Raw genomic sequence first — 12,762 nt, 5'->3', positions numbered from 1 at the left:
AACCAAACCCAGGCAGCCTCGCTCTCCTCCCCTCGGGCTGTGCTCACTCCCACACAACACAGAAAGGATGGTGCAGAAAGACGGAGGGATACAGGAAACAGAATGATTCGCTCTCTGCTTAAAGTCATCCACGGCTGCCAAGGCCTTATTCTCTTGTTGGTAATCCTTCCACCTCCTCCTCACGCTGTGGGTGTTTGCCAATGCAAACGGTCTCCATTCTGTCTGGCCTCCCCCCCTTCTGTCTAACTTAAGAACTCACAATTTCTGACTTCAAAGACTCCCTCTTCACATCACTCTTAATGGTTTCATTAAACCTTTGTCTCTCAACCGATCATTAAAGCCAGCATTGAGCAGAAATAAAGTTAGATTTTATGGTTAAAGACAATGAAAATTACCTTCAGGTTCATTCTTATACATACGGCGGAAATGATGAAATCATTTAAATGATTACGGGACCATACAGGACACAAAAAATCCTGACAAGCAAGTATAAAAAGCCCCATCTGTGGAATAAATTCAACACATAAAACCTGAAATATGCAGGGCCACATGAGCAGCATGTTAGAGCTGCAGCCAGAGACGGCGTTGACTGACTTCAGAGCAGGTCAGCGCTGCCTGGTTTATTGACACATTACCACAGCCTGTGGTCTGTCTTTGAAAACAGAGTGAAAATATTAAAAGCAGAGCATGCCAGCTGTGCATGCATAGGCACGGTGATGTGAATAATTCAGTGTGTGGGACACTTGGCCACTTCAAATGTTGTGGATGCGCCGTAGGAAATTTAGTGCGGCGACAGAAAGCGGCCATATATGAAACATAACATTATGCACCTAACAGTATAGTTCCACTCATCAGTTCATTGAACTGTAAAAGACAGTTCTTCAAGGTAAATGTCATTTATTTGAGACTTTAGATGTAAACAATTGAGGGAACAAAGCGTTCTGGTTGCAACCACCATCAAAACAGCAAGTTAGGAAAAATGTTTTGAAATAACAAAATATATTCCTCAACCTGAGACTTCTAGAAATTCTATAAGCAAAGGAGCACTAAAGAATTTCTGGCTGTTTTTGTTGTACTCAAACGCCTTAATGTTATTCTTGATGCTACCGTTCTAATCTGTCATCCATCTGTATTCGTCCAGTTTGCCCTGCAGCCATGAGATGCAGATCCTACACTGCAGCTTCCACAGGAGGAAAGAGCAAACTCTTGCTGTCTGCTCGCTAGAGGCAAAAACCATTAAAAAAACAAACCCAGCTGGTAAAAGAGAAAACTGGACAAAATACTTGCTTATGCGATTCAAGGCCAGTATGGACTACTTTATGTTGTGTCTGTTACAGATATAAAGATGACAAGGATCACGTGGATGGCAAAATGATTTAACAGCCTTGTGTCAGCTTAGAAGTGTCTGAAGAGAAACAATCCAACTTGATCTGCAAGCAGGAGTCAAGTCAAAGTGCTGCTTTGGAAAGAATAACGAGTGAGGGACTAAACGAACATACCCACTGAGCCAAATAACAATGGCAGATTCTGACTGATATTGATGATTCAAGCTAGTGAAGGTTATTCTTTACAAGGTTATATTTTCTATACATGTTGCTGAAGGGGGACCAAAAGGACCAAAAGAGAAGTGAATTACGAGGACCGGTCTAGTTGAGAGAGCCGGATGTCTATTCACCCCTCGTTTCATTTGACATGAGCATTGGTGACGTACAGGTGTAAGAAACTAAGCAGCTTCCATGCGGTAAGTCAGAGGTCATTTAATGATGCTGCTGGGACTGCTTTAGGCCACAACAATCATAAATGAGTTGTCTAATAGCTCTGATTTATATTAGAGATGAGGGTGGCTGTAACCGACATAACCATACTTCCATAACCATGTGGAGTTGTAAAGGTCAAGGAAGGTCTTAAAACAATTTCATCTCCCTTATCACTGAGGTTTGACTTCAGGCCATTGGCCATCGCTTTCAGCAATGACAACTTTGATGCAAAGAATTGCTCGGTTCCTCCCAATATATCCTGATATTTAGCCTATTCAATGGATATCATCCGATTAATAAGATATGAGTTACTAAAATGTTAAATATTTGAAGCAAAAACAACTTCTGCTTTGGGGTGGTGAATAAATACACTATAGAAATTCACATTCCAAGCAGCATCTTGGCTGTAAGGAATATTACAACAAATTACGACAAAACTTCATTAGACATTCATCTAAAAATTGAGGATTTCAAGCGCTCACCTAAGAGTATGAACAATTTTCTGTTCAGCAGAGGGAGGCATGTGTGGAATAAAAAAAAATAAAGTGTTTTCACAGTGCAAAGAAACAGCTATTTGCAGCATGCATCACTTTATTTCATTGCCATATTGCTTCCCTTCTGTTACCTGCCTGTGTGCTACAGTAGGGAAAAAAAACAAGCTGGGTAAACCACGTCTGCGGCTCCATTTCTGTACTTCGGACAGAGCAGCTTGTGTTGAGGAAAGACAATGGACAAGTCTACGTGTTGCTTGTTTTTGTGACCTCTGCCTGTGAGTCACAGCCACTAAAGAGTGACCCTACACCGCTACGGACACACATTGCACTCTGTATGTCAAAGTAATCTTGAACTTTTTTTTCCCCCACTGTCTCAAATATGAATTCAGATAATTAATTCCTCATCAATTATTCATTTTGTAAAGCCGATTGTCAAATCGTCCAATGTTGACTCACTTATTATTACTTAATATTTGTGAATTTAATTACTAAAAGTGAACAAAGTGTGAGGTGAGCCATTGACTTTGTCATTGGCATTGACGTGCTATCCTCTATTCTGATACGTAACACTACAGTTCTCAGGGATCAATAACCCCTCAAACCATGACACGCAACACCTCATTAATAATGTAACACAGCGATTTTAAATTCAATGATAATTAGTTCACATTCCCTTTAGAATATGAACGTGGGAAACATACCGTATTCTTTTTGAGCCAATCGTTTGTCATTGACCTTGGCCTGAAATATGATTGCTATTCACAAGGGGCGATTCCATCACGACGCATGCTCTTTGGTTCAGCATTAAACTTCCCGGATGTCGTTAAACAAGACCTTGATTATTCCCCCGCCCCCAACAGCTATAATAAAATATGAATGTTCTAGAATACAAACAGGGGCATCTCTGATGTTTCAATTACGCAGAAGAAAAATAAACGTTTCATGCAAGAAATCCTTACTGGCACATGTATGAATCAGATTATCTAATAGCTGGACTGAAGGTCAGACAAAATGAGTTGAATGTCCAAGTCCCAAGATTGGCCTGGTGAAGGAATATCATGTAGTTATCTTTACTTAATGCTTTACACTGGCCAAATGTACTGAGATTCATCGAGCCTAATATATAAAAATTAGGATAATTACTTTGAAAGCTTTACAAGCAGTAGGGTTTTGATGTATGACTCACTCTGTTTTTACATAACCGATTTAGCCACTAAAAGAGACTGAAGAGTTCATAATCATGTGATTAAGAGAGCCTTGGGGGGATGGATGATTTCAATGAAAACAAAACCACCACCACACACTTTTCAAATGCCTTCTTTCCTGTTTCTTTTTCATATTTAAATTTCAGGTGATATGAAAGAAAGAGAAGGTCAGACCTCTTGAAGCAATTCTAAGTATTTAGAACTAAAACTAAAAACGTATGTAACCTTGTGTTCATAACAAAATACAATGTAGTATGTGTAGTTCTAGTACAGCTGGAGCTCTTTATTGGAACCGTTGCCAAAACTCATGAGCATGTGCTAAACCACTGAATATTTTCATAAGACACCTAATGCGGACGGGTCTCTTGTTTTATGGTCATAAGATAATTAAGGAAATCTTTCACTCCTCCTTTGCAATAAATCAACGTATTCTCCAAAAATGGCCAAATAAAGATTTAAGTGTGGTCACCAATGTGGTGCCAAATTAACTCGGCATTACTTCCACCAGCATCACACCGACTCAGTGGATGCTGGATCAGGCTTTAGAGTGCAACATTTGGCATTATGCAGTGAGAGTTCTGACCTGTGGTTGTTTCTCACCAAGGCACGTTGTGGCAGCTTGAAGGCAAGGCGTCAAGTACGATTGCAGCAGATAATGAAGCAAGTGAAATTAAAAATCACTGAACACCTGGATTAAAACAGTGGCACAGCAAAAAAAAGAATGGACAGGTACAAATTGGGCTTGAATGACAATGGAAACAATTAATGGTCAGACACACCTTGACAAATATTCCACTCAGGCAGTATTACTTGACATACGTGTATACAAAGGCGGAAATCACAATATCATTCCAGTTTAGCCGATTTCCGCTTGCATACAATCATAATTAAATTAAGCTTCATATATTTTCCTTTTGTGCAATATAATAATCGGTTTTTATTGCACACAAGAGAAGCACGGAAGTATACAAGCACATTAAATTGATTTGTTTGAGACACATTATTTTATTCCCGGGAGTGAAGGGGAGATTTTGCATCTCTCCTGGGAGAGAGAAGCTCACATTCATAAACATTTTATAGCTCCAGAGACAGATGACAGATGGACACGCGGTTTCTCACACACACACCAAACTTCACCTTGTTAGTTACTACACCTTGGTTATGCACAGATGGATTTTAACTCATGCATACCGAGAGGTTGTCCAAAGTAAAAACAGCTTTCCTTCTGAGAATAGCAAAAACGCTGACGACAATAAATAGCCAGCTCATTAACTCATTTTTAAGCTATTTCGTTTACTATTCCTGGAATCTGAGAAGAACTTTCACTGCAGCAGAGCTAAACTCCGGTCAAATGGATATCACCAAGTCGACTTGAAGTGTCTCTAAAACAAAGCAGTTAGCCATTTGGATGTGCTGATGGCCACATTTCTTTAATGACGCGCTGTGGGCAACAGCTGCACGTAACAGAGCTTTTGCGAGAAAATGCGAGAGCGTCGCCTGATTGCTGTCATGACTTAAAATGGATTTCTGCATCTAGTGTTCAGAACCTCCTTTCCTTCACATAAGATGTTTTCAGTGCTGGATATTGTTTCTAGATAAAAATGAATAATATTTGGTTATTTTTCCATTTGCAAAATAACTACGGTTGGCATATCCATGTCGATTCCATGGATTTTGAATGCAAAAATGCCAGTTATTGCAAAACTGAATGAAATAATGTTTGTAAAATCAGTTCAGTGCAATATCTGACACAATGCGAGCCATCCACGTGGACATTTTCAAAACCACTCACTTTTTGTGGCTCAAACAGTCACACAGAAACGGTTAAAAAGTTACAAAATAATCTGTCAAGTGATTCACCCTTTGCAAAAAGACCCGATATTGTCAGACAGCTCTCCAGATATTAGAGATTCTTCTTTTGGGAATCAAAAATTGTTTGACTTTGACTTAGTGAATGTCAACTGTACTCATTGAGGGCGTGAAGTTCCCATATGGCTCCCAGAAGCAGCGATGGAACATCCTGAGCGATACCTCGAGGAACGCAAACCTGACTGATCAGCGCTACGAATACTATTTATTTTTGATAGTTAAACCACACACCGATCCAGCAGCTGGATTCCTGTCATGCATCACCTCAGAGTATTAACGGAAAGACTTACAACACCCAGTGATACAATCAATTTGTGCCTGGGGCGAACAGAGCACATGTAATTGATTTCTAGCAGCAAAGACATGAGTCTCTCTTATGTTGCGTCTGGAAACTTACTTCATCTTTAGTGTTCACATGGGGCCTTTTAAGTAGGAGAAGCAAATCATCAGAGTAGTCCCGCACCTTTCATGTTAATTCCTCATTTCATCACGTCTCTGGACGGCAGTGCTAAACAACGGATGTGAACCTGAAGATTTCCCTCCCGTCGTGTTGCCATTTTGTCCTCCTTGTTGAGACAATGTACATAATAAGTGGCCTACACTTGTGCCACCGTAGCACAAATAACTGTCTGCTTGCGGACCAGTCCCAGGTTTGTAGGAGATGTTGAGATCAAGGCCTCTAAATAAAAAGGCCTTTTTATAAATTCATTTGATTATTCTAAAATAGGTTTTTAGTTTCTTTGTAAGCTGGATGTCATTATACAAGTTGATATTAGTCTGTACTTTCTCAGAATAAAAGGATTCCACAATAACAGAGGAGGACATTTTTCCTGTCAGTCACCTTCAAAGCCGCTCACCCTTCAGTCAATCACAGCCAACATCGGGCAGGATCAAAGATCTAAAGAGAACCGAGTGGCACCATTTTATGCCGTTGAGGCCATTTGCTACACGAGAAAAACATGAAATTGAAAAAAAAAAAACTGGTGCATTTATATGGTTATTCTTTATATAGAGGTGAGCTATCTTAATTACTCTTATAGTTTAACCTGTCCCTGGGAAAATACAATCCAGGACTTAATATTCAACTCTACCAACAATCCAGTAAATTAGGTATTTAACTTTAATTAATGTCAATGAAATGTCACACTAGAGTAGGATATTCCTTTAGTGCCCGTATCTGTTTAATTAGCTCAACCCTGAGAGTGAGGGTAAACGTCACAAGTCACACTGTACAATTACTGAAAAGGAAAAGCACAGTTTACTCCATTCTACGTTGGAAAAAAGTTCACATTGGAATATTTTGTCTCCAGTCGGCGGCTCTTTTCATGATATGTACCAATGAATTGTTACATCCATAGCCCTCGTTTGTAGAAACATACAGCTAGACCTTCTGCAATCAGGTTTCACTTCACGAGACTGAATCATGAATTCATTATTTATAACCTTTAAACTGTTTATTGTTATTTAAATATCTGCTTATTTGGGGACACTTGACAAAACATTTCCAAAGTGGTCGTCTTTTAAGCAAAAACATCATCCACGTAAGAGCGAAAACGTCTCTCTATATTCAAATGAAGGGCGCTCCCAGAGGAAGGTTGAGCCAGAGTTCAATAGAAACCAGTAACTGACATTGCAGTAATTATCAAACTCCTGTTATTTCTAAAAGGACACTTTTTTTATTCATCAGTCAGTGTTTCGAGCGCATTTTTTAATCCTGTTCATATGGGGCCTCATTAGATGCTGGTAATAGTGAGACACAAGCAACCAAACAGCAAGTTTCTAAATAATTTTTTCATACAGTGGCTGTGTGAGATTTAGCCAACTTTTAAGCCCGTTTAAATGATGTCATCTTTTATCTTGCATAATCAATCCATTATTTACTGACATATCAATCAATCAAAACACAGGATGGGATATCTATTTTATTCTACTTATTTCATTAATAACTTTGCTTTCCATTTGTGTATAATCAGAATGGATGGAATGGATAACTGTGGTTTGTGATCTTGTTAACTCTACATAGGGAGTGGACCCTCTTTACAGAGTCTGGGTACAGAGTGTTGAGACAAATTGAAAAAGACCAAGCTTGCAAAGCATGTCATACTTTTGTAAAACATAAAGGGCAGCTTGAGAAACTGACATGTTGAGCCACATAGCACAAAACTGAAAAAGTATTTCATATTCCGTTAGCAGATACCATCGAAAGAAACATTACATAAAAAACAATTCAGTGGACACCACTTAAAACAAAACATATCTCCCAATTTACCATCTCTGTGTGATTGCCTTTTTGCGTCATGCTCCCTTATAACCTGAACCTGGAAATGGCCACACTGAAACCTTAGCAGACGCACTGATACAAGGTTATTAGATGGAGGCACTTCAGTTAGAGCCACGATGCTCAGGAACAATAAGAGGAAAAGCAAAAAATAGCAACATGTGGTGCTTTTACGTAATGGATTCCATTACGGTGAGTACATCAGGGAGCATGTTGTTGTTTGAATGTGTTGAATAATGGAGGAGTGTTGAGGGAGCTGCGTGATGACGAGGTGGGCAGGATGTGGGCGAGTGGCAGGTTTAAGGTTCAGTGTATAAGCAAATCTTTCATCAGATTCAAGTGTATTTGCATCAAAGCGGATTGAACAAGGTCATCTCTTGAGGTTCTGTACTGTTAGCACAGATGCACATTTTCATTACCAGCCTCAGCTTACTGTTGTCCTGTGTGATATCTACACAGCAACAGGCACCGTTAATAAACAATTCCATTACACCTTTGAATGTGTTTAATTTGTGGAGGTATTTCTTTTAGGCTGCATGTGAAAGTAGTATACTGTACTGTTCACTTCTCCCTCAATAAAGGGAAGTAGATGGAGTCGGTCGGTCATCTTCAAAGCCGCTTGGGGGGGGGGGGGGGGGCAGTATATCACAGGGCTGACACCAAGACAAGCAACCATTCACACTCACAGCCACGCATTTAATGCTGAATTTCATCAGCCTTAAGAACCATATTGTATCAGTTTGACTATGCTGAAGATTTATGCATATGAAAACAGGTGACCTGGAACAGTCTGGGATCAAAACACCTCAACCCTTTTTTTAGCATACAAATATATGTTAGTGTTTTTGCAATTAAAACTTTAATTAATTTAACATGATTGTAGGGGTCCTGCATAGAATGTGCTGGACCTATTATACAGTAATTATGTGCAATTTGAAGTCTATTTCACAGTTGAGCAGGCTGCTGAACTTTGTCTTTCTGCTTGTTGTTAGCTGTTTACCAGCATAGTGAGGGGCAATGGACTCTGGGTAAAATCTAAGTGGGACTGGGGTAAATGTTAACTAGCTCCAATTTGAGCTGGCAGGATTAAAATGGCTTAAAGTGCAGATATACGGTGTTTTGATTATGAAGCAGCAGCCATCTTTCACAATGAGGAGCTGGGCCTCGGGTATATAATTAAAAAAGAATAAGGAGGGAAGAAAACGTCAACACATGTTTAAAGTGATGGTGAGAAAGAGTCAGTAATTAAACATTTGGTATTGACATCTGAAAAGTTGCTGCACACAAGTGTGTTTCTATGACTGCTTTTGTGTGCCAGTGTTTGGGATGTGTATACGGCACAGATGAATGTACAAATGTGACTAATCAATGAAAAGTGGTGCTGTCATTATACATTAAGTGAAGTGGCAACCTTCAACGTTACCTATTTTGATCAAAACTCCCACATACCTGCCACCTTTACACCTCTGTACCTATGCAGTTTTGCAGCAGGGATTTAAATCCGTTTTCTGTATTATTTTAGTCCCAAATATTGTATGCTATTTGAAATTTTTGCACTTGTATACATTATGTAATAATTATAACACATCATTGGTCATGTTGAATGAGAATTGCCATAAGGCTCTAATTGTATCGTTCACAGGACGCTTGCAGTCAATGATATTGTGAACATGGAGGAAATGCTAGATTGAAGTCTTCAAATGAAGTTTAAGCATTAGTCAGGTACTAGAAAATACTTTCTCATGCATAGGCCCGTAGTTTATTTCTCTGCCTTTCACCCAGCTCACATAATTACTCATCGTTTCCTTGCGCTCAGTGTTCGGGGCTGTCCATCAGGACATCAGCTGTTTAAAGCAGCCGGTCTGCTTTGCGGGTGGGCGCACTACTGTACCGACTTCATATTGCATGAATAAAATAGGCTACAACAGCTTCATGCGCTGGTTTGATCTTGGCCATTAGTTCATTTTTTTTTAAGCGAAAATGTCTTTTTTTTTTGCAATTTTAACAGGCCTAATTTGCAGGAAAATGTCACACACCTTTGTTTTTACCAGCAAGGAAAACATGAAAGATAACTGTTGTGGCTATGGAGTCTGATGGGACTTGGCCAACCCATTCCCTTCCAATACATGAGTATCAATTGTTTATACACTGCAGGGTCACCTTGCTCTCATCTGGGGATGAAAGAAATCCTTAATCTTGCTAAATACTCTTTGCTTCGATAAAGAAGGCAGTGACATTTGGTATGAATTATTTTTGAAAATGTCCACCACTTATTGGTGAGTAGATGGAAGGAAAGTGTCAGCAGAGAAGTGTGAATGATCAGCTGCAACTGCATTGAAGCAGGACAAACCGGCACAAACAAGGGTTGTATACCGGTTTCATTCTTGTGCAGTGTGTATTGCTCAGCACGGGGTACAAACAGAAAATCACAGTGTGTTAATATGAATTTTCACTGCCAAGAGCACTGTGAGTGCAGCAAGAGAAAAAAACGCAAGGACAATGATGGGTGTCACTAAGTGCTCACAACACATAACTGTCGTACGCACACACACATAACACGGGATGACAACTGTTATTGGTAATATGACTGACAGTAAAAAAACAGAAAATATGAGAAAAAAAGCGGGGTAGGGAGAAAAAAAAATAGAGAAAGACCTACAAAGACCATTAACAATTGCCTTGTGTGAAGTAGGGAAAACAAAGAGAAACTCAAACTGTAGAATTAGTTAGACCCCATGAGAGTGTGACTGCTGCCATCAGAGAGCAAACAAACACTCAAAGCCCTGGTATAGGTCACGTTGCCACTCTCAGCATTGAGCTCTCAGTTTCTCAGCAAAGACGCATGCCTCATCCTCATCTAGTGACCCATGTTACTCAATCTTGCTGCAGAGCTTTCATGCTAATGTTGCTTTGTGAGTGTATGTTTATGTCAGTGCTGTGTAATTTTCTTTTTGAATGTTTTTATTACGTTATTTTGTTGCTTCGAGCTGTAACTTCTAAACCTGAAATGTAAATACAAAGTGTGCAGAGAACAAACTAATTACTCTTCCATCTGTTGGAGGGAGAGGAATACTAAAGAGAAGACATATTGTGTGTGAAAAAGAATAGGATTATTGGGCAAAATATGTGTGCAGTAAATCTACAAAAAAGATATAAACAACACAAATACAAGTGAGGCAGCGTTAGAGGGAGCAATAACATGAGAAGACTCAGTTAAGGTATTGCAAAAAGACTCAAATGCAGTTTCTCACAAAGGATATTATTGAAAAGCAAAGAGACTTCTGTTATTCTTTCTTCCACTGTACACACTCTCTTAGCAAACCTGCTTTTTAACAATGCATTCCACAAATGTACACTCCACATTTGTGGCTACAATTAATTTAAACCCATAATGCAGAAATACATTAGGGTTTGAACTTACATGCAGTTTAGCTGCTGTTGAGTCTACGGCTTTCATGATAAAGCAGAGTTCAGTCAGGAAAACTAACAACAGTTACCTTTTCTTTTGTCTATGGCATATTATATGCACATCTTTTTATGTACCGTACTATGCAACAACCAATCTATAAACCCCTCAAATGCGCGTCATCAACTCCACATGCATCCTTTACAGAATAAGCGTCTGTTCACAGGAAACGCGTCACAGGTGGTAAAGGCACTACACATGTAACACAGACACGCCGCTCCCTACAAGTCCAAGACCTGACGCACTTACAGCGCCATAGTTTGAAGTGCAGGGACACCAACAGTGCCACATCCACAGAGTTGAAAGTAAGAATGTCTTGCGTGTTATGATCTTTAGCAGACTCTTGAGGATTTAGATCAAACTAGAGCAAGAATTGGGAAATGGATCTTACCAATTACTTACATTTATTTAAGTATAAGTACAAGTCTTGACAGTAGCTGGGAGAGGAAATGGCGCAATGAGAGTCCTAGAATGTTACGGTATTTATCTTAGCTGCCGACATGAAAACTCCTTCACAGCAGACGTAAATGGGAGGTTTGCTGTGTTCAAAAAGGAAGAAACTACGGTAGGACGTCTTGGATTAAAAAGTTAAAATCAAAAGTACTTCATTATTTTTACAGGTCATAAAAAGGTGTGGAAGGTTTGCACTTTCAATCAAATTTGTTTGATGAGCAAAGAAGACAATGTAGATATTCGAACGAAGTACTTTAAGGCAATTTACAATTGCAACAATGTTGCATCTAAAACTAGCAACTTGGCCTCATAGTATTACGTGAAAAACCTCTTAGCAGCACATTGCTTGGCGGTTGCACACAACATGTACAATTACATGGTACCATAACAGAAAGGATTAGACGATTGTAAGCGCAAAGCACTTAGCTAACGCCTGTATTAAAACGAATGATACAAAATATTTGACGTAGCAATAATTCACAACATAATTAATCACGTACGCCACGAAACTTGTTTCACTTACACTTGAAGCGGAGCGGCATCACCACCAGACGCCATTGTTTTGCTGACCTCTGACCCGTCGCTTCGCCCCTGCAAACTACTGTCCGCAAATAGTTGGCAGCCTCGTGGGGAGTGGAGGGGGGAGGGGGGAGTTGCGCTCATGTGATTGGTTGAATAAGGAAGGCAACATCTGATTGGCTACAGATAGATCCGGTATGTAAAAAACGCATTTGTGGATCTAGCGACGTCACACACAAATGTGAAGCGATCCTCAAATGCAGTGCAATCCAGTGCAATCCAAAACAAATACATACAAATCCACAAACAAATAGAAAAATCCACACACAAATGAAGAATATATTTGTGAATTGTTCTGTGCACATTTGTGAGTCTTTCTGTGTGCATTTGCAATTATTGAGGCTGATATGACCCCATAGTCTTCCATCACTCACTCTGCTTCATTCACCCCTTGTGTTATTTCCGTAAAAACCTTATTCTCCCTCTCCACCTAGTTTTGGGTCTGGATTTGGGTCTGTAAGAACACCCCGTGACCAGTAGCCAGCGGCGTGGCCCCCCGGACACATGTGGGGAAGATTGGTCTCTGCAATCAGGCCTGGATATGACAGGCAGTGATGGGGTTCATGAAGTGTAAGGATGCTGGACGTGGATTTGTTTCTGCCTTTTAGAGGCTAGTGGGGGGAATGAATGAGAAATGCAGAGCACAAAAATACAAGTCATG

General features: G+C 39.8%; 1 long non-coding RNA gene across 1 annotated transcript in view; it reads right to left on the bottom strand.

Annotated features, from left to right (window-relative positions):
- The window catches only part of LOC134107230 (uncharacterized), a 40,585-nt gene extending 28,480 nt beyond the window's left edge, over positions 1-12,105 (bottom strand). Inside the window, exon 1 of the long non-coding RNA XR_009942727.1 lies at positions 12,046-12,105. This is a non-coding gene — a long non-coding RNA (uncharacterized LOC134107230). The remainder of the gene's footprint in view (positions 1-12,045) is intronic.
- Positions 12,106-12,762: the final 657 nt, after the last annotated feature.

This window comes from Pungitius pungitius, chromosome 18, assembly GCF_949316345.1.
Source record: "Pungitius pungitius chromosome 18, fPunPun2.1, whole genome shotgun sequence".
NCBI lineage: Eukaryota > Metazoa > Chordata > Actinopteri > Perciformes > Gasterosteidae > Pungitius > Pungitius pungitius.
Note: the sequence above shows the minus strand (reverse complement) of the source record. Positions and strands in the feature narration are given on the sequence as shown.